A 24,528-nucleotide genomic window follows, 5' to 3' on the forward strand; every position below is an offset into this window, starting at 1 on the left:
TCTCGAGTAGGGGAAAGACAAGAAGCGGCTGTTGCTCCTCTAGGGATTTAAGTATTGAGTGGTTTCTGCTCGTTGGTGGTAAGTGTTTCGTGAGTAGTTCAATTTTGAGTGGCCTGAAGTTGAGATCAAATTCTAATTTAAATTCATAAACTAATTGCTAAAACGGTGTTTGGTATACTGTTTTTAGGTTTTAGAGGTCTCAGGATTGTTTTCACATCAAAATTGAACCAGATGTGTACTCCTAACAAGAAAAATTGAGTTTTGGCAAAAGCCAAAAATGGAGTCTGTTGACGCTACATGGGTGTGTGGCCGGCCGGGTGTGAGACACAGCCGTGTGACGGTGTGAGTGTGGCCGTATGGGCCACACAGGCTAGGCCAAGTTGGGTGTGTGGGCCACATGGGCATGTTGGTTTGGGATAGGCTGTGTGGGCCCACACGGGTATGTGGGCCTAGAATTTTGAAATTTTCACTAAGGTCGCACGGGTCGTACTGATCAATTGTGGGCTTACCGTAAGGTCGGCAAGGGCTAACCAAACCCTAATTCAGGTGATCTGATGTTTTGATAATCTGATCTGAGTAGGACACTGATATGAATGGCTGACTATTCTATTTGAATATATGTGCTATCTGTATATGAGCATGTTAAGCATGTTAATTCTGTTAATTTTGTATTATGTATCTGTGTTTAGGGTGGGATTTGTATATGTAGAGGAAGTGATCTATACGGCAGCCTTTCATCTATATTCTAGGAGCTTGACTGCATACTATCTGTTATGTGTCAAATCGACATTTTATGGTGTGTAGGGATGGGTGGGTGTTTTTAACCCCACATGGTGTGATGAGATGGTCAGAGATGGTGTGTAGAGGATAGGGGTAGGATTTTGTATATCTGTTCTATTTATCTGATTTTGATACTTGTATCTGTTATGGATTTAGATTTGAATCTGTATCTGACTGTATATGAAATAATGTGTATGTTGCATGACTATTTTTGTTGGGTTACACGCTGAGTTTACGAAAACTCACATCTGTTTGTCTGATTTATTCAGGTAATCCACAAACATAGGCGAGTCGGTGCTACAGAGGCTCAGGGGTGACCACTTGACGGGAAATTGTTTCTCATTATTATTATTTAATGGTTTTTACTTAAATTTTCGGCTTTCATAAGAGTTTTGTAATTTTTGGACTCTCTGGAGTTTTGTAGGTAAGTGTGCTGAAGAGTTTATCCTTTTTTTGTTTTCATCTTCGGGATTATTTATAGGCGAGGTCCTGTGTTAGGTAGCGTTAACATGACAGACCTGTTATTAGGCCATTATTATGGGACACGTAGGGTGGATGTCCCTGATGGGATGAAAATGTCAATGATGAGACTTATTTTGTGATTCCTTCTAATCTGAGGTATGAAATAGTTGAACCTACGTGAGGTTTGGTAATTAAAAGGATCACATTCTTAACAAAAGGTTGAATGCCTAGAGGAACGAATGGTAGCTACATTTTTTAGGGAAGGTGGTTGGCTTCCTTGAATAGCTATCTCCTGCTTAACCAAGTGGTTGAGCCAGAAAGTGAGCTTCTAGTGATTTCTCAATATGCAGCGAGTAGGGTATGTTCCTCAGATAGTGTTTTTGTGCTGTCATGTGTTTCATTGGTGGGAGGTATAACAAGCCTAAAAATTAATTTGAATCATAATCTAAATTTAAAGGTCACTAAAAAAGAACCAATATTTCATGATGCTTTTTTTTTTCCCATATATAGCGATGTTTTTGAAACACCACTAAAACTATAGCAGTGGGCACAAAATCGCTGTGGGAAAATCCATGGTAAAAAATTCGCAGTGTTTGCAGGAACTATCATCGTGACATCAAAGAAATGCCGCAAAAAGAAGATAATAAGTAGTGGAATTTATTGGGACATTTAGAGGCATTGACTTACAAAATCTTCAACATATGGACTTCTGGCGGGGTTTTATCAACTAAATAGCACAATAATATCTGTTACAGCAGAAAATGTTAATATTCATGGATGCTTCTTTATTAATAACACCAATAAATATTTATGATATATTTTCTTTGCATTTTCAATGTGATTTTTAATATTTTAATAATAATTTACTGTCAATAATAATAGATTAAAATAAAACTCATATATATAACATTTAAATTTAAAAAGGTATAGTATTCATTAGTAAACAATTCAAATATAACAAACATTAACCAAAATAATAACATAAAGTCTCTAAGATGGTTGCATAAAAGCTAAAATGCTTAGAGGCTACGCCTGATACACTTGATCTTATAACTGAATTTAATGGAATCTTGCTTTATCTTCTTTTTGATTGGCTACATACCTTCTTTCCTTTTCATATCTTCATCTCTTCTTCTTGTTAAACTTCGATTGTGGGATGAAATACGGTGCTTACCTCTGTTATTGGCAGATGAAATCATAATAACTATTTTGGTGTATTGTTCACATTTTTCAACAATTCAATGACCCAATAATTGTAAACACGGCAAATAGGTTTGAAAGCTGCAAAACCAGCTTGAACAACCAATGTCTCAAACTCTTTGAATGTTCTTTCCTTTGCACCAGGGAGCAAATGAAGCAATAACGCATAAAAAATGAGTGTTGTAGCTGTGACACTACAGGAAAACAGACTTTTAGCGGCGTTTTTTTTTTGCCTTTAGCGGCCTTTTTAAGCGGCGCTTTTCTAAGCGCCGCAAAAAACGTCGCTACATGCAGCGCCACAAAAACTAGCGGAGAAAAAAAACGCCGCTAAAGACCAGGACTTTTAGCGGCGCTTTTATAAAAACACCGCTAAAGACCAGGACTTTTAGCGGCACTTTTATAAAAACGCCGCTAAAGACCAGGACTTTTAGCGGCGTTTTTATAAAAACACCGCGATAGACAAGGACTTTTAGCGGCGCGTTTTTACAAAACGCCACTATAGACCAGGACTTTTAGCGGCGCTTTTTTAGAAAACGCTGCTATAGACCAGGACTTTTAGCGGCGCTTTTTTAAAAAACGCCGCTAATTTGCCCAGTTTTGCAATATTTATTTTTGCACCTATATCCAACCCTCCTACAAGAAATTCAACCAAAAACAGCAAATATACCATGAAATCCAACCAAACACGCAAATTTAAATAATACAAAATTATACAAAAAATATATTATATAAATTGTAAATGAATATTCAAAATATTCTTAAAATAATGTTAAAAGTTACAATAAAACAAATGTCTAAGATGGCGGATTTTGAATTTCTTTGGAACATAGTCATCATAGATGAAGTCATTCTTTGGAGTTCATTGTATTTTCATTGCTCTCGCCTCCTCATTCGCCTCCGCCTCCCTCGGCTTGCCTCCGCTCTAAGTTGAGAAATTTGCTCATCTGTGCTAGCTTGTATCTGAACTATCGATCTTTTAACTTGTGAACTTCAGCTTGACTTTGACTCCCGGAAGGCATGTATTGGTGCGAGGTGGATCCAAAATATTGGGTCGGGTTAACACTAGATCCTTGAAATCTAACCCGACCATACCTTTCAGGACCCAAAACTTCATTAATAATTCTGTTATCAATATCCTCAAAATTAACAGAATTATCAGTCGAAGCAGTCGCTTCATACTTGCCTTCTTATCTTTTAGTTTCTCCTAATAAATCAGTCAAAGAGTTAAAAACGAAATATACAATAAAAAGGAATACAACATAACATTATTTAAATTAAACTAATAAAAGCATTTAATTAAAACATTATAATTAAATATTATAAATATTTATAATGAATCAATTTTTATTAAGTAAATATACCACAATTTCTACAGCCTCAGATGTCATCGGAGTTCCATCTTTTTTCCTGTGCGTAATGTTAAAAAGTTGAAGGCGTCCAACTTTTTGACCAGACAAGGCTTCTTACAATATAGTAGTAAAAATATTATTTAATAGTAAAAAGTCATTAATACTTGATAGAATTAATAACTCTATAGTACCGCGGCCTGAGCTACACAAGCAAAACTTTTCGACCTTGCCGTGTGCATAAATTTTTGTTTTTGCCTACTGCTTGTTCCAACTCGCTCACGGTCCTACATAATGAAATTATTATTACGTATATAGTAAATACTATAAACCGAAAAATTTATAAGAGTTTGCAAGTACATAATACCTCTCCTTTCTTCGAATTCCAAAATCGAACCGCATATTCCCATTGGTACCTCAGCATTCCCGGTGGGACATTTTGCAATTTTTCTTCGAGGCTTATGGGTTTTTTAAAATATTCTTTTTTCAAAATGTTTTTATTGTCTCTCCATTTTTTACCCAATGCCTTCTTGATATAGGCATCAGAGACCTCCAAAGCAAACCTATCCTAAAAAACACAAGTTTAGGAAGTAAATATAAATGAAACTTAAACCAAAGTATTATAATGACATTAACGTTTTGTTACCTTAATATTAGAGAGAGCTTGATTTTTATTGCTATCAGGCATATTATGCCATGATTCGTAGTTGATGGGCAACATATTGGCATTTCGTGCTATAATGCCCAAATAGCCTGCTAAAAGTCGAGCTTCTTGTCCAACAGGCTGACCATGGCTGTTTCTAGTTACTTTGACACGCTCGACAGAATTTAAGTTATATAAATCTGTTAGGAGCGTACGTCCTCGACCTCTGCGAGTCCCACCATTTTCAGCTGAAAAATAATAAATTATTACTATATTGAAATTTAAAAATAAATCAGTAATAAAATTTAATACAATTTGTAAAATAAACTTAACATTACTTTGAAATTCCAAAGACTCGTCAGTGTCTCTAAAGACGCTTGAAGATCCAACAACTGTCTCATTGCTCAAGACTTACTTCTTCCGAATTTGTAGTATTCAGAGAATACTAAGATCTCTTAATCTTCTTCTAGGCATTTTTCACGCAACAAATAAAATAGTTAAAATTTTAGTAAGAAATAACAACAATAGTAAATATAATATAGTTAAATTATATAACATGACCAATGTTAATATTATAACATTACATATAAATAAAAATCATAAAATCTTACTACATCATAAATCATAAATATCTTCGTCCACATCCTGACGAACCTATTGAAATTGTGTACTAGTACTAGGGATATTTTCATCTAAGTCTTGTTCTGGAAAAGGCAAAGTTTCTGATCTTTCAATGATGTCATCTCTACTTCCATTCCCCATATCAAACAAGTCTCTAGGGGTGTTTCAGAGTACAACGTACCAACCCTCATCAATTGGATCTTTCGAGTAAAAAACTTGTTTAACTTGAGAAGAAAATACATACGGCTCGTCTATCAAATGTTCTCCAGTGTGAATTAATCGAGAGAAATTCACTATTGTAAAACCAAACTGATCATTTTTAATTCCGTGAGCAGTATTAGCATCAGCCCAATCACATCGAAATAAGACAACTTTCCATTTTCCATAATAATCCAACTCAATAATGTCGGTTAGAAGTCCATAATACTCCACATTTCCCTCGACAGGATTACTGTCCCTAGCACTAGCGTAACTTGTAATTAAGGAATTAACAACTACTCCACAATTTTGAGTTCTCCTCAATCTCTCGCGATATTTGGTATGAAATCTGAATCCATTCATGATGAAGCCACTATATCTTTTTACTACTCGATTCGGACCTTGGGAAAGCCATTTAACTTCGTTATTAATGACATTCCCACTCCAAACTATTAAATCGAAAGTAAATTGAGTAATTATAAATGTTATGAGAAAACATTATTATTTGTCAATAAAATGTTGAGTTGCATACCGTTTGGCTTAACCATTCATGAAAAGATTCTACGAATAACCTATTAATCTCGCGATGTTGTAATCTTTGTGAGCGTGGACGAGATCTTAAGATTTGTTTGTACTCATTCTGTTAAACACATGTTTAATTCGTTAAAAAATAAACAAATCAAAAAAAGAAGAATATTTATCATATTCTAGAACTTACTTGCGTAATTGTTCAAGTGCATCGTGGTGGAAAAGAACGTATCTATGTGCTTGTATCCAAGATCGGTCATCTAATTCTGCAATTTCAACTTTGCCGATTGGTTCTCCATAACTTTGAAATAAATAAGTTTCGGCCAAGTTAGGATCATTGAGTCCAGCATTTCTACTTGGTCTATTCAATCTTATTTCAACATCTTCTAAATATCTAGAACAGAATGTCATACACTCCTCTGCCAAGTAGCCTTCAGCAATTGATCCTTCCGGATAACGCTTTTTACGGCAATAAGACTTCAATTTGCTTAAGAACCTAAACACTATATACAACATTATCAAAACTGGTAACTATAGGTATAAAGGTGAATGCCTTTGAAATAAATTAGCACCTTTCAATTGGATACATCCAACGATAAAAAACCGGCCCACCAATTATTGCTTCACGAGGGAGATGAATGACAAGGTGCACCACAATAGTGAAGAAGGAAGGTGGAAAGATCTTCTCCAAATTGCATAATGTCAAAGCGGCTCGATCTTGTACTTTTTCAAGTTCTTCAACATTCAGAACTTTGCCACAAATTGCTTTCATTATATTGGGCAGTTCAATTATACAGGACGTTACCTTCTTTGACATACAGCACCGTAAAGCAACTAGAAGTAGATCTTGCATCAGGATGTGATAGTCATGTGATTTTAATGAATATAGTCTTCAATCTTTAAGACTTACACATCGAGATATATTTGATGAATACGCATCCGGAACCTTTATATCCTTCAACACTGTGCAGAACATTTCTTTCTCTTCCTTTGACATTGCAACAATTGTAGGCGGCAACCAATATTTTCCATTAGGAAGTACTTGGGGATGAAGATCACGCCTAATTCCCATGTGAACTAAATCAATTTGACTTTGAAGATTATCTTTTGATTTACCATCGACATTCAAAATTGTCCCGATGATGTTCTCGCAGACATTCTTTTCAATATGCATCACATCAAGATTGTGGCGTAATATGTGATGCTCCCAATAAGGCAACTAAAAAAAAATACTTCTTTTCTTCCACAAGTCCGCCTCATTAGCGTCATCCTCCTCGTCAGATTCATCATCAGATTCATCCCTCGATCGTCTATTTGTTTGCCTGTTAGATGGTTGATTCAGCTTCCGTGAATCGAAATCCATATCTTTTAACATGAATAAGATTTCAAATCCAATGGTGCGCTTTCAGAGCTTTTTCAACTCTTGATGCATCAAATAAAGCCTTCTGAAATCTATATCTATGATTTTCATTTAACCACCGACGATGCCCCATATAGCAGAACTTCTTCCCATTACATAACCACTGTGAACACGTTTGAGTAGCACAACAATGACAAGCATAACGTCCTTTGGTACTCTAACCAGATAAATTCGCATATGCCGGGAAATCATTAATTGTCCACATCAAAGCAGCACGTAGGTAAAAGTTCTCATTTTTCAATACATCATACGTCTCAACACCCGCCTATAATTGTTTTAACTCTTCAATAAGTGGCTGCAGATATATGTCAATATCATTTCCGAGGCCTTTCTCTCCGGGGATAATCATAGATAATATCAAATAAGATTGCTTCATGCAGAGCCATAGAGGCAAATTATAAGGAACAAGGACCACAGGCTAAGTACTGTATAAGGTGCTCATGATTTTAAAAGGATTAAATCTGTCAGATGCTAACCCGAGCCTTACACTCCGAGGATCACTTGCAAAGCTTGGAAATTTATTGTCAAATGATTTCCATGCAAAAGAATCTGCAGGATGCCTTAATAATCCATCATCCGTTTGTTGATCATGATGCCACGTCATAAACTTGACTGTCTTTGACGACATGAATAGCCTTTGAAGCCTTGGGATTAGCGGGAAATATCGCAAAATCTTGTTTGGCTTCCTTCTTAACTGTGGCCCATATTCATCCTCATTAACATCTTCGCATCTCTATTCATCCAACGAGATTTACATAAACATGACAAGACTGTTGATTTCTCCGATCACCCCAATACAACATGCAATCATTTGGGCAACTATGAATTTTGTTGTACCCAAGGCCCAAATATTTTATCACTTTCTTCATGTCTTTACATGATTGAGGGATTTTTGCAAACGGGAACATTTCTCTCAAAAGCTCTAACAGCATTGTCAAAGAGTTTCCGGTCCACCCTCCCAAACATTTTAAGTGGAAAAGGCGAATATAGAATGACATTTTCGAAAATTTTGATCCCTCATAAAGTTCTTCATTCATTTCACCAAGTAACGTGTAGAACTTCACCGCTTCTTCATTCGGTTGTTCATCCGGTACACTTCTTCTCGTTTCCATAAAAGTATTCCCACCGATATTATAATCATCGGATGCAACATAGTTTGGTGGAAATGATTGGAAACCTTCACTCTGCATATTAAATGCATCCCGCATCATACCTTCCATGTCATCTTCTCTAACATACTGACGGTAACCACTATAAGGATAACCCGGATTAATCGTCGAAGAGGCTCCACTAGGTGTACACTCTCCATGGAAAATCCATTTTTTATACCCCCGAATGAAGCCATCAACAATTAGATGTTCGTAGACAACTTCACGATAATGCCAATAGATATTGCCACACTTCTTACACGGGCAAAGAATCATATTCTCTTGGCTTGAATTGTGAAATGCAAAATCTAAAAAAGATTGCACTCCATTTTGATACTCGTTGCTTGCCCTTGAGAAATTCATCCAAGTCCTATCCATTTCGTAGTTGTTGAAGTCTAAAGTTGGCAATAACTTACATGGGTAAGTTGTTTATTATGTAAGTCTTGATATGATATATATTTATGTTTTATGTAAGTTATGTAGATTATGTAAGTTATGAAATTTGAACTTTAAACTATATGCTTTTAAGGAAATTATTAGATTAAACTACATGTATTAGTTAAGTTATGTAAGTTGTTATATACGTTATGTGAGTTATGTAATTTATTTTAGAGAAGTCATAATTGAATTTTAAATTTTAAGAGGATTGAAATATAATTTTGCTATTAAATTTTAAACTCAAAATTATCTAAATCAAATTATTAACACAAAATTATCCAAATATTTTATTTTAAAAGTGTAAAATAAACTACATCAAATTTGTTCAAAACAAGCATCATTAATTTATAGATAGGTGAATTTCTTTATATTAAACAGCAAAAAAAAAAAAAAGCTATCAACGTTGAATATAGCCACCCTAAGATAATTTTTTTTATTTTAGTTGTTTTATAATTTATAAAATTTTAAATTAATAATGATAAAATTATCTTTTAACTCTCTAAAATAATAAAAAATAATTTATTCTTTTAAAATTATAAAAATATAAATTATTAAAACAATAAAATTATATTTTTTTACCATAAAATATACAATTTAATTTCAATATAATAAAACAGATTATAATATGTCTTTAAATTACTTTATATGTCTATTAAATTATGTTTTAAATTTTAAATCGGTAAATCCACAAGTATAATATTAAATATTAAAATCAAACATTATTAATATAAAAAATAGTAATTTGAATATAATAATATCAAAAAAGAATCGTAGTTTAATTTTTATAAGTAATTTGGAAATAAATTAAAGTTATATAAATATTCAATAGCGATAGAACTTTTTCAAGTCTTTTTGAATTTTTTAAGATTCATCATACGTGGCGTTGTTACACCTAGGGAGGATCCATTATATCTTGCAGCTCGATATAAGGCAACCCGTCAGGTTTCCAGCCTATATACTTTGAACCTTTAAAATATTTAAAATAAGGTTGGAGAGAATGTCAGCTATTGTTGTAATTATAACGGACAAGCAAGCTACATATATGGTAATAAAATTAATTCATACTTATTCATACATAAGTTGAATCAAATAATAATTAAGTTGAACCAAATATAAAACTTATTCATACTTATTCATACTTCAAATAATAATTAATACTATTTTGATAAAAATTAGTTATAACTTTTAAAGACATTTAAAAATATTAAATATTAAAATCAAACATTATTAATATAACAAAATAGTAATTTGAATATAATAATATCAAAAAAAAATCGTAGTTTAATTTTTATATAAATATTCAATAGCGATAAAACTTTTTCAAGTCTTTTGAATTTTTAAGATTCATCATACGTGGCGTTGTTACACCTAGGGAGGATCCATTATATCTTGCACTCGATATAAGGTAACTTTGTCAAAGTTTCCAACCTATATACTTTGAATCTTTAAAATATTTAAAATAAGGTTGGAGAGAATGTCAACTAATGTTGTAATTTTAATGGACAAGCAAGCTACATGGTAATAAAATTAACTCATACTTATTCATACTTAAGTTGAATCAAATAATAATTAAGTTGAACCAAATGCTTATTCATACTTAGTCGAATTCAATTAAAAAGAAAACATATCAAATTAAAAACTTATTATAGTGTAACTAATTTAAAAATACTTTCAAAAACCAAAATTTAAAATTAATTTGAAAACAAAATAGTTCTGCTCCAAATAGAACCAGCAATTAAATCTTTACAAAATCGCAACCCCAAAATATTAATTTTTCCAAAATCATCATGATAAAACTATTGTTGATTAGAATTTTGAAATAAAACATACTTTAATAATTTCAACAACCTGGTCTACTCCACTCTCACCAGCAAACAGAGGCTGGAGTCAAAAAAGTAATATTTGTTAAGTAATTTAAAGTGAAAATGCATAGAAATAAGGAAAAAAATTTAGCAACGAAACCTGTACCTAGAATAGATGTCAATGGCTGTGGTGTATTTAGTTGCACCAAATATTAATTTAGGTGCTCGATAGTACCTAGAACAGATGTAAGATTATAAGAGTAGCACCAAATATATTTCAGTTTAAGCAAATATAAAAACTTAAACTATATCAGTACCAAATATTAATTCGAAGATTAAATGGCAGCTTCAGTTGAACCAATAGTTGCAGGAGGAGCAGGAAGCAGTAACTGAAATACATACAACATTAATTCACTAATACAGACACATGTAAGATTATAAGAGTAGCACCAAATATATTTCAGTTTAAGCAAATATAATGTAAAGCCCTAATTTTCGGGAATCCTGTGAATGTTAGCATAGGTTTAATTATGTTAGTGGGCTTCTAGAAGGCCCAAGCTTAAGATAGAACCCGGTAATTTTAGTTAATTTTTGTTCTATAAGAAAAAGGGAGTGAAATTATGAAATAGGACCTATGTGAAAATGTTTGAAAATGCTATAGGCTAAATTGAAGTGGCCAAATAAATAGGAGTGCAAAATAGGAGGATTTGCATGACAAACCTCCCATTTTACATGAAGTGGCCAGCCATCATGTTGTTGTAGACAAAATGTACACTTGATATCCATAATTTATGGTACAAATTGATACAAATTGATAATAGGTTAGGTAAATGTTTCATGATAATGGGTTAGGTAAATGTTTCATGATAAGAATTTCATGTCTTTTGTATTAAAGAATTAAATGGATGAAATATGAAGTTTTATTAAAAGAAAAGGGTGAAAAGAACAAAGTTTTGTCCATCTTTGTTCATCATAGCTGAAAGTTAGAGAAGAGAAAGGAGAGGAGAAAGCTCTTGAGTATTCGGTCATTAGGAGGAGGAAAATTGAAGGTAAGTTCTTGGTACCTTGCTTCTATTTTGAGGTTCATGAGTTCTTCTTGATTCTACCTTAACTCTTGAAGTATATTTTGATTTTTAGTTGTGTTGTGAGCATTTAGCCATGAATTAAAATGAAGGAAATGGTTGTTGTTTCATGTTCTTTTGATGAAAAATGGAAGATAGGTGAAGTTGAGCCAAACAAATGAGCATGCATGTGCCTTAGATGTTAAAGGGAAAAATCAGCTAACATGTTGTGCTTTAAATTGATGAAATGGAGATTATACTTAAGTAAAATCATAGATATGTGATGATTGATTGGTGATATACATGTTTAAATAACAAGCATGCAAGTTAGGTGTGAAAGAGTGATTTGGTAATAAATCTGCTTGGGACAGCAGCAGTAACGTGACTTTGGAAAATCACCATAAATTGTGGGAGATGAGTTAGAAGCTGCATAAATTATGTAATTAAATCTTATTGAGTCTAGTTTCTAATGAAATAAACAAGAACATATTTTGAATTCTGTACAATGAGAAATTTGATTCGTAATGAAGAGTGGTCAGATTAGTCAAACAGTGAAACATGGGAAACTTTGAGAAAAATCTGGTATTGATTGGCTAAACCAAAAATTCTGAAAATTATATGGATAGAAGATATATGAGTCTATTTTCAGGGAAAATTAACGGAACTTGATTTGGAGTTTCGTAGCTCCAGTTATAAATGATTTAGTGACTGTTGCTCAGGAAGACAGCTTGCAGTGAAATTGTGATTATGTGGTAAACATTGACAAAAAATTGTTAATGAGTTGCTTATTGATTTCTTATAAGCTTACTATGATCTGTAGGTGTGGTTGGCGAATATTGTAAGGGGTTAATCGTAGTTCGTATTTGAATAGTTAGATTAATGTGTTAGTAATCTAATTGTAGGCAGTTCGTGTGTGGATCTAAATCGAAGATATCGTCGCAAAGCAGTGTGTAACTAACACCCTCTTTCTTAGTCTGGATCGGCAAAAGTCGAAAAGCGAAATGCCGAAAATCGGTATTTTGTAGATTTGCGAGTGAAAAGCGAATGCTCGTGAGGTAAATCGATTAATGTTTTTGGTAAGCTGCAAAATTTGGATTGTAAAGTGCATGATTTACGTGCCTCGATATTTTTGGGCTTAATGGGCCAAAATTGGAATGATAGCCAACGGGCCCAATTCGTAAGAACCCTCGATGCGTGATTACGTTAGTACGTGAAAGGTAGGAATATGCATGAAAAACCCTAAAATAGATAAATTACTGAAATACCTTTAAAATGGAAAATTTACGGTTTACCCCTAGTAGATAAATTACCAAATACCCCTAGGGTTAAATTGACCTAAATGCATGTTTGATTGTTGTTATTTACTGCATGCCATGTTGTTATTATCGATGCATGGGATTGGGATATTGACGGAGGAAGTACTGAAAGTGGCTTGTCCACGCATCTTGGAGGCTTTGCCTCAATTCTTTGATAATCGAGAAAGCAAGGCCGCAATCTGTGGAGTGTTAATTTGGGTGGGTTGAGCTATTCCCCACATGGAGTGTATGGCTGGTACGGGTGGAGTGTAGTGGTTGGTGGGTTGAGTAGTCTCCCAAATGGGCTTGCATATGTTTATTGATGTTGCATGTATTTTGAAATGGGCCTATGGGCCATCTTGTTATCTGAATAAGGGCTAAGGCCCGGTTTATTATAATCTGAAAAGGGCTCTAGCCCAGTATCATTTATTACTGAATGGGCTTAGGCCCAATAGGGTTGAGTGACTTGGGCTTTGAATGGGTTTTCCTTGCACTGCGAGTTTCCCCAAACTCACCCTTTTATTTTCATCCACGCAGTAATCCCCAACCATAGTGGGCTTGGAGTCGTGAGGGAATTCGGAGTGGCCACATTGCTCAAAGTTTGATTTTCTTCCGTGAACTGGACATCATTTTATTTACGTTTGAAGTTTTGGGTTTTAAATGTAATAAGGCCGTTTAATTATTTTGATGGTTTTAATATGTATTACTAAGATAGGTAATACTTATTTTAACTATTGAAATTGGATAGCTTTAGGCGTGTTTTCAAAAACAACAGTTGATTTCAAAATAACATGACAACAAGCAAAGCTTCCGCAATGAAAGTATTTTCCAAAATTAATCACTTTTCCTAAAAATGACTTAATCAAATCGGTTTCCTAGAAATATCCATGACGTTAAGGTGTGGCAATGGCGAGATGCATGTCTAGGATTGGATCCGAAGGGAGCTTGGTACTTAGCAAATCCGATGGACTCACCACCTCTTTTCTGGTTTCCTACTTGGTGCACAGCTTCCATTCACTTTAACCCTTAATGAATTAATCTTTTGAACATCAAGTACGATTTTCTGGACTTAGAATGGAAATTTTTTTTTTTTACGTTTTTGATGTGGCATGCCGGATCCGACCATAACTTCTGGGCCGGGTTTGGGGTGCTACATATAAAAACTTTATCTATATCATTACCAAATATTAATTCGAAGATTAAATGGCAGCTTCAGTTGAAACAATAGTTGCAGGAGGAACAGGAAGCAGTAACTGAAATACATACAACATTAATTCACTAGTACAGACACATGGAACTATATCCTAAAAGTCAAAACACAAGGAATTAAAGTATATGTACCATATTTAGTATACAATATAATTTTACTTCATATATATTACTTCATATAATTATTATAGTAATAATTAAATTTATTAACAATCGTCATAGTACAAAAATAGGAAGAAAAAATTAGGTTTTGGTTAAAAGCGGTCAAAAAATATTTTTGTACAAAATTAATTCAAACACTATGATATATTAATTTGGTAACAGTACTCAGTATCATGAAGTTTAGTACATTAGTTAATATTGTAAAATAGAACAGTTTCTAAGTAAATCTTGATGAATAACCCAAACAAGAAGGAATTTTATAACCAACTGCGATTGTACAAGAAAGTGAGATAGGCATTTGATACTTGATAAGGATGCTAACAAACTGATACAAAAATTATCAATCTGAATGGCTGATCATTTTTCCAATTGCTCCCTGGAATGCATTGATTTATCAAATTAGATTCAATACAGAGAACATAAATGCAAAAGTAATTAAGTAAAAAACTTACTTGCGTCTCAGAAACAGATACAGAAGAATGACCCTGAAAAAGTTTAAAAATTAAATGTCAGCAAAATCCAACTGATTTGTACCAAAATAGATCATCTTCAAACTACAATCATCTAAATTGAAAATTGATATAAGGCATAATGTGACTAATCTAGTCAATGTTCAAGATCAAGTGATGGATAATTGAAAGACAATGACATTTCCTTAGTAAAACTTCATGTCAGTTTTGTGATATAATTCAGTCAAAATAAACTTCTCAGCCCAAAAGTATGCAGCAGTTGTTGCAAATGTTTTTACATTACATATATTTATAATTCAGTCAAAATAAACTTCATGTCAGTTTTCCTAGATATAGAAAAAGGGATAGAAATGACATCCATATTTAGACACAAGTAAAAGTTTACAAGTCTGCGGTGTTTGCAAAAGCTAATCATGAAAATATTGGTCAGCAGATTGTTAAAGACATCAAAATCTTGTTGTAAAAGATTGTTGATATTAGCAAGAAGTAAACTTTGGCCTCTAGCCTTAACAAGTAATGTGATAAGAGAAGTTTCCAACCTAAGTTAAGTGTTAAAAAAATCATATAAAAGGAAAAAGAAAATGGGGGAAGCAAATGTTTTAGTCGTTCACATCTGAGCCTAAGAATCAAAAGAAGTTTATAAGAAGAAACTCATTAACAGACATTACAAACAATAGGCTTAAAACAAACAGATCTAATAATATGGGTCAAACCATTTAGCCAATGGAACTGATTGGCCAAGAAATTTTCATTAGACGTTTCTAACTTTATGAACTTTGAACAATGGATGAGGACCAACATTTGCAACTCCATGACACCATGATATTTTACCATTAAAATAGGGTTTAAAATTTTAATCAATATCTTGTGAAGTGCATTGATTCAATTATGTTAACCATTGTATCAAATATCTACTACATGAATGAACTAATCCACCCAGTACTAACAAATTTAAGAACAAAACAAACATTTTCAAGCCCAGTCCAAATACAAGAAGAAAAGATCACTTCGGATCTCATCATATGAAACAGGGATCAAATAATCAAAGAGTTGAGTTTCAGTTAAAATTCGTTTTCTTTTCGTAAATGAACGAGAAAAACAAAAACCCAAAAAATCTTACTAACAAACAATCCCACATTTCTTAAGAAAAAAGAATAAGCAAGAAATGGAATTAATTGGGGAATTTCAACAAACAAAATGAGAGCAAAATAAAACAATGCAATGAGAGAAAGGAAGATTAAAACAAGAAAAGCAGAAAGACCCAGAAAGCAGGAAGACGTTAAAACATACCTTGTAAAATTTGGGTGTCATTGGGAATCCATGGAAAAAGCTAAATCCAAGAAAGAAAAGCACATTGGAAAGAAAGAAAAACCCTAAGACAGAAAGAGGGAGAGGGAGAGGAAGAGGGAGAGGGAGAGGGAAAGGGGAGAAAGTCAACGTGTTCGTTTGCTTCTTCTCTGTCGCTGGATGCAATGCGATGTTGGGAAACTAGGGTAAAAAATTTGGGGGAGAAGAAGTTGGGGGAAATTTGGGGGAAATCGGGGAAATTGACTTTGGCAGTGAGTAAAGCAATTTCGGGCCACACAGAAACGACGACGTTTTAGTTAAAAAAAATTTAGAGTTTGCAGTGTTTTCAGAAAATGCCACTAATAAAAATAACAAAAAATGACGACGTTTCCCACCAATCCCCTAAAAGATATTTGTGGCGTTTCCTTCAAAAACGCCGGTAATGACAACTTTTTGCAGCGTTTGTGATAAAGCACCACTAATAACAAAATACTAAACAACGCCGTCTGCTGTCTATTGACAGATATTTTTGGCGTTTTATAGAGTTCCCCACTAAAAAAATGAAAACGACGACGTTTCAATTGATATAAATTTGTGACGTTTTTGAAAAATGCCGGTATTTCATGCTGTTTGTGACGTTTTTGCTGAAAGCGCTAGTAATAACAAAGTATAAAACAACAGCGTTTTGCTTCCATGGATATTTGTGGCGTTTTTCAATAAAACGCCGGTAAATTTTAATATCATTTTGTCTTTATATATTTATAATATTTTTAATTAATCAAAATACTTAATATTATTAACACTAATTAATCAAAACTCTAAACCTTAAACCATTAAACTATATCCCTATAACCTTAAACCCTAAAGTATATCCTCTAAACCCTAAACTATATCCCCTAACCATAAACCACAAAACAATAACCCCTAAGCCTTAACCACAAAATGTATGAATTAATCATAACCTTAAACTATATCCCTTGATCCTTAAACCACAAAATAATAACACTAATTAATCAAAATCGTAAACCTTAAACCATTAAACTATATCCCTATAACCTTAAACCCTAAAATATATCCCTTAAACCCTAAACTATATCCATATAACCTTAAACCCTAAACCCTAAAGTATATATATCCATTAAACCCTAAACTATATCCCCTAACCATAAACCATAAAATAATAACCCCTAAGCCTTAACCATAAAATGTATGAATTAATCATAACCCTAAACTATATCCCTTGATCCTTAAACCACAAAATAATAACACTAATTAATCAATACTCTAAACCTTAAACCATTAAACTATATCCCCTACTAAAGTACCCTAAACTATATCCCCTAAACCTTAAACCACAAAATAAAAACCCCTAAGCATTAACCCCTAAACCATTAACCCATAACCCATAAACCCTTAATCACTAGCCCATAACCCTTAAACCATAAGCCGTAAACATAATCCCTAAACCCATAAACCCTAAACCTTTAAATAGTAAATCTTAAACCTTTAACCCTAAACCATAAAATGGGCAAATAATGTACTGTTTTAGTTTTTTTTTTTAATTGAGTTTTAAGCGGTTTAATTTTAATATATATTATTTGGGTCTAGTCGAGATTGATATAATCATAAAATTTGCCCTTCTAATATAATTACCAAAATACTTTTATATCTAATATTAGTTTAAAATAGATGATGATAAAATTCATATCATTATTTTCTCTAGCATAATGTTATAATTATAAAATGATTAATGATTTTGTTAAAAATATAATAAAATTTTAAAAATATTTGTTGTATTTTGATTAAAATATAAAAATTTCAAATACATCATAACGTACTTATAAGTTATTTGTTCGATTTTGATAAAAAATATATATTAAAATTTTAAAATTTTGACATAATTGCGGCGTTTATAACCCAAAACGCCACTAAAGCTTAAATCATAAAACATAGACCAAGTTAAAACTCAAGCTATTGCAGTGTTTTCCACAAAGCGCCGCTATGCCACTGAAGTAAAACGACGTAGTTCTGCTTAATCTTTTAGCGGCGTTTTTAAAAAAGCGCCGCTAATGCGCGCTTTCTTAAAAACGCCGCTAATGCTCAGATCTTTAGCGGCGCTTAATCTTTTAGCGGCGTTTTTAAAAAAGCGCCGCTAATGCGCGCTTTCTTAAAAACGCCGCTAATGCTCAGATCTTTAGCGGCGTTTAACAAAGCGCCGCTAATGCTCGATCTTTAGCGGCGCTTTGTTAAAAACCCCGCTAATGCTAGATCTATTCGATTTTTAATGGCGTTTTCAATTCAAATGCCACTAAAAACCTGTTTTGCAGTAGTGTGACAATGTCAGGCGTGGGCAGTTCTGGCAATATTGATTCCAATACTATCACTTTTCCACACTCTGATATTGCTTCATAACAATTTCTTAGCAATTTCAAGCATTCTTCGTCTCTTCAATCGTGAAGTATGCACTAAACCAACCACAATACAAATTTATTAGTTTAAATAATGATTAAATGAAATCGATCTAAGTCAATTCGTTGAATCGTGAAGATTAGAGTTGTGTGGTACTCGGTAGTGCCCACGGCAAGTTGTAACTAAAACAATTTATTTTTTATTTTATTTGGTTTAACAATTTAATGAAGAAAATCTTTAAACTTATTAATGAGCTATTATATTGAAGATATTATGATCCATCTATGGAAACCAATCTTTGGCTTTGAAGATTGGATAAAATTCGGGCGAGTCTCTTAATTCCTTGAAATGTGAAGATTTGATTGAGATTGTGTTGATTTTGAAAAGCATATCTTTGATTGATTGTGCTTTGATTGTTAATGATATTATAACCATTTTCAAAGGAGTTACTTTTTAATCACTTAAACTCTATGTTAGCAAGTTGAAATTGATATATACTTTGAGACTTGTCTAAGTTTTGTATGAGAGCATATTGAGTTCATTCTAATATGTTCATTAAGAAATTGTTTTTGTAAGATAGTGCAAACTGTTATTGTAAACATTGTTGAGTGTTTATTGCTCAAGTTCTGAGGAGATGATTTGGAAGTGAGTGGTGAGTGTTCTAATCTTTAAGTACAAAAGTGAGATCTCTATGCTTAGGGAGTAATAGAATTTGAAAGATTGTTGTATTTATGATTAAAAATAATGAAATTACTAATTGAACTAACATAAAAAACCGAATTACACAAATAAACCTTTGGTATTTTTTACTTTATTTGTACAATTTTCAAAGTGATAAACCATAATGAGACTACAATCAAGCACATTTATTTATAAATTTATATTTCAGCAAACAAGTAACTTCCAATAACAACATTAGTTTTCTAATAAAGAAATCAAACTTTAACAAATAGAAAATGAAAGTATTAATTTGAATCACTGGTGAAAAATAGATTCTGATTAAGTATATTCATGTTACTCATTGCTCAGTCTACAGGATAATATATAAAAATCAATTTTATTTTATTTGCTTTTGGTTAATCATCAATCTCATTGAACTAGAAAAAAAATACAATTATATATATAGAGAGATATGCCTATTGTAATTGACGAGATTTGAACATTTAATCTTTTAATATTATATTAAACTTCATAATATCAAGTCAACTGTATTTTTAATTAATTAATGCATATTAATTTAAAATTAAAACTATTTTTTAAATTTTTTCAAATTTGTTTTAATAAATCCATCAATTCAATCAATTGAATTGAAAATAAAAATCTTATCAATTTGGTATAAACCTATTTCTTTTTAACCTTTACTTTGAACATATATAACCATAATAGAATTTCACTATGTAATCAACCAATCTTGCCCAGGCCCTTTTAAAATATTAAAATAGGCCAAACAAATAAATTGAATAAAAACACCCATAAATAAAGAATCCAAATTCAGAAGTCCAATGTCCGGTTACAAATATTTGGGCCAAAATAACTTAAACCCAAAATCCTTTAATATAGACCCAACCCAATTACCAAAATAACCCATGACACAATAAGTCGTAAAACCCAATTCTAATAAACTCATATCCTAAATCTAGCCCAAACCCGAAAGAGCCCAAAAGAAAGAGAATTTTAGCAGCAGCTCCTGGAATACACTGGAAGGGCACCAGAGGGACGGTGTCCCACGCGAGATCCCCGTGTGTGGCGTCCATGTCACCGGGTCATCTTCTCCGTACAACTGAGCCTGCAAAAGAATACACCAGAAGGAGCCAATAACAGATTTTACAGCAAATGACAGCAGGAAAATAGGATTTTAAGATTTTATTTATTTTGAAAATCTGGCTATAAAAGCCAGTGATGTAATCCACAAATTTTTACGCACACTGTTTCTGTACACACGCACAGAGAATAGAGAAAAGCAATTTAAGATTAGCAAAGGTGATTTCAAGTTTTCTTTTGTCCTCTCTTATGAATTTTTTAGTTTATTTTTTCATTTGATTCAGATTTTTTTAGTATGTGAGTTGATCCCAATGAAAGCCCGAATACTTCAGAAATACTGAGGTAAAGGCGAGGAAACAAGTAGTGATGATTCTTTGCTTTATGAACCTATTTTCGTTTTTAAAGAAAATAATGTGAGATTTGAAGTTTTTTTAAAAAATAAAACGGGAGGAAGAAAATACTTACTAATTTTCTCTAAGCATGGTCGAGCGCCTTCAACGGGAGGATGGGTACTGTTTGCATGTTGATTGATCACCAAAACGATGGTGGTTCGGCTGCTAACAAAAAAACCCTAGAAATCTAATTTTAAGGCTGTGATTTTCGGCCAAACAGTGGGGCTGCGTTTGAAAAAGGAAATGGGGAAAGAAAGGTTTTACGTAACCTTTTACAAAATGGTGTCGTTTGCAATAGTGAAGGCCCGCGCGTAAACCCGTTTGGCAGGCCGGGTATGCGCATGTTTTGTATGAATGGGGAATTTGCGCGACGAATCCTTCCCCTTGCGCACAGCCTTCAATTTGCGCCCGATTTGCCTACCTTATGTTTTAAAATCTGGCCTGCTAATTTGTGCGTTGTTTCACTTTGATCCGCGGTTCCTTGCAGCATTGTGGGCGCGAGATATTTACAAATTCAGTCCCCATACATTTACGTGCTTTGAGCATTGGCCCATGTTATGATTACTTTATTTGCAAATTATCCTCCCTATTTTATTATAGTGTTAATTTGGTCTTATAGCTGTACAATCGGTTAATTTAAAATATATTTAATATGTTTATGCATTAATCCATGTTAATAATTTTGTTTGGTTGCATTTGTATGATTGTTTTGAGATTGTTTTATATTTTCACCGTATGTATCCTATTTCTTTAAATATTTTATATATAATGGTATATTAATTGTTCTTATTAATTTTTTTATAATAACTATTATTTTGGAATGTTTAAAATTCTTTTTACATTACATTGTTTAAATACCTTATTATAAAGTGTTGTAAAAATATTTACATATATGTTGATACATAGATTATTTAAAACATTTCTTGATTTATGACACACTTAAATGTTTCTATGTACATATGATACTGTTTTGGAACTCCAATCTTTGTATTTAAAAATTGTTATTTTCAAATGTGTCTCCATATTATATTATCCTAGTATGTTATTTAGTATTTCTTTTAAATATTTTAAGTAAAATGGTATGTATATAATTTATATGATAATATAATTTCACATGTATTTATTCTTATATGCATGTTTTTAATAAGAAATCTATTATGTGTGCTATACCTTGCTATTTATTATTATTTCTTCATATTTAATATATTATTTAAGTTATCATTAAGCATATATTTTGTATTTATATTTAATTTACATACATTATTAAAACCATGATATTTTTAAATATATAGTTTTTTAAATTTGTACCTAATTATTTTTATTCAATGCATAGTATATGATAAAATTAAGTTAATTTTATAATTCATATTTTTATTTCATGACATTCTAACATTTAATTATTTCCAAAATATATGTATATAACCCATATTAAATTATTTTATTATAGTCTACATTATTGATTTCAAATTAATATTTCTTTTATGTATATATATTTTTTAAAATTATTCATGTGTATAATGTGTTTTTTAGAACTATATTTTAAACCGTACCATTTATTTATTGTATACACCCTCATATTTTATTATCCTTATACATGAATTATTTTCATCAATCCAAATTAAGTTGTTATATGTAAAATTATGGTATATTTTGTTTTAAATTTCTCTTTATAAGTATAGTTTTATAAATATACATCACTAAATTTATGTATTTTGTAAATATAATTTTCTTTGTTATGTACACAATATCCTATCATGTCTTTTTTTCTTTTTCTTTTTTATGTTATTTAAGCAACCATGCATATTATCAGTTTTTTAAAAAAATTTGTTTGAAATATTTTGCATATTATTCGATTCAAATGTTTTATTCTACAATATTTACGTTAAATAATTATATATCTCTAGCTCTCATACCAATTTGTCAACTTATTTTATGTGTTAATTAATTCAGCATTATTTTGAAAATATCTTGTACTATATATTGATTTCTAATTCCATGTTATACATGATTCGTGAATTGTTTTATAGTATGTCATGTTAATTATTGTTGTATATCATTTTTGTATTGATTGTTCGTCATCCGTGATTAAGAATTTAGTCATTTTACTTAGAATAATTGTACATAATTGTGGATTTTGTTAATTGTGACTTGTTGTAGCCTATTATTTCATGCTGATTAACCCTTTTTCATACAAATGTTTTGATACAAGTCATTAAGCATTCCATTTTAAAACGAATAAACATGTTTTGAACAAATTTCCAATTTTCATTATTGTCCAAAAACTCTAAAATAAGGCAATATCTAATATTTAGGAATTCGAAAAATCGTGCTCAATCGTGCTAGGTATGATTTTTTCGGTGAACTAAATATTTAGATAACCTTTTTATAATTTTAGTATACGAGTTTTCAAAAGTCAAAAATCAATCGTATTTTTAAAGGTATAAAGGATTGTATCCAATCGTACTGGGTATGATACTGCATATCTTTGAAACGAGAGAATTTTGACCGCTAATTTGAGCTATTTAAACATTTTAAAAAGAATCATATTTTGGAAAATCTTTTCTTTGAAAACCTTTTGATATAAGGACAGCATCAAATCAATTTGGTACCAATTTTTGGGCGTAATGAGGGTGCTAACCCTTCCTCATGCGTAACCGACTCCCGAACCCATTTTATTTGATTTTATATGAACCAAAATTATTTTCATTGAATAAAGCGTTTTAGTAGGTGGCCCAATCACACCTAAATCAAGAGATTGGTGGCGACTCCACATTTTTGTTTTCAAAGTCGATTCCCATTGTTTTAAAAAAAAAAGAGGGTTTCGACAGCTTGGTGACTCCGCTAGGGTTTGAACAAAGAGAGTCAGGCCATAAAATTGATTGTTTTCTGTCCTTGTATCACAGAATTGAAAATTTGTTTTGAAAATTATGATTCTTTTACTTGCATTTGCTTGTGTGATTGTTGTGGTTCGCGTCTTGTCTAATAAATAGGGCATTGCATTGCATGACCGCCGTGGTTATACCTATTAAGTGGGAATAAGAAACTACGCTTTCGTGCAGTTTTCACCTCCGTATGGGCTAGTGGATTTCTTCCAGGATACATCTATACCTATGAATTCGTGAGATTTTCATCTCCGCATGGTCATAGGGAAATGTATTCCCCTGAACCGAACTCGATCCATATGAGCCTATAATGGGTGAGGATTGAGGAATCTGCTAGTTTGGGTACCTTTACTGTAGAGCCGAGCTTCCTATAGTGAGCCTTAAGAGCTATCCTTAGGTAGAGCCGCGTCAAACCTTATTCATTACCCATATGTGTGTTATGATTATCTTTGTTGCGATACTTGTATTTTATTACTCGTATTTGATACTACTTGTGTTTTGCTTTGGTTGTGTTTTACATGACATTGCATACTAAAGGAGGTGTTGGTTCGTATTCGATTACTTGGTTAGAAAGTTTAACATGGAGAATGAATTTCTTAGTAAAGTTTTGGATAATGCGGTCATTCGTGCATGGTCAGAGAAGTTACAAACAGAGAAAGGGGATAGCCTGATAGAAGGACATACTTCAGAGTTACAGAACTTTACTCGTATCAATGTAACACTGAATGAGCTGCAGGAGTTAAAGGATTTATGGACTCGTTGGGATGAGGGCACTAAACAGTTGTTCTACCAGAGTTATGATGATATACCGTACTTGCTCGATGTTAAGGTGGATAGGCATTTGTTCCAAGGTATAGCTCAATTTTGGAATTATGCTTATAATTGTTTGACTTTTGGGGAAGTAGATTTGGTTCCTACTTTGGAAGAATACACTACTTTGTTGAGGAGTCCAAAAGCTCAAGTCAGAAAAATTTATGCTAAGGTTACTAATGGTCAAACGTTTGCGAAGAGACT

At 32.3% G+C, this 24,528-nt stretch overlaps 1 long non-coding RNA gene across 1 annotated transcript; it reads right to left on the reverse strand.

Moving 5' to 3' along the window:
- Positions 1-19,952: 19,952 nt before the first annotated feature.
- Positions 19,953-21,068, reverse strand: LOC108461419 (uncharacterized). Its single transcript, XR_001867742.2, has 2 exons — positions 20,706-21,068; positions 19,953-20,265 (listed from the first exon to the last, which is right to left on the reverse strand). It is a non-coding gene; the product is annotated as an uncharacterized LOC108461419 (long non-coding RNA).
- Positions 21,069-24,528: the final 3,460 nt, after the last annotated feature.

Source organism: Gossypium arboreum, chromosome 13, assembly GCF_025698485.1.
Source record: "Gossypium arboreum isolate Shixiya-1 chromosome 13, ASM2569848v2, whole genome shotgun sequence".
Classification (NCBI taxonomy): domain Eukaryota; kingdom Viridiplantae; phylum Streptophyta; class Magnoliopsida; order Malvales; family Malvaceae; genus Gossypium; species Gossypium arboreum.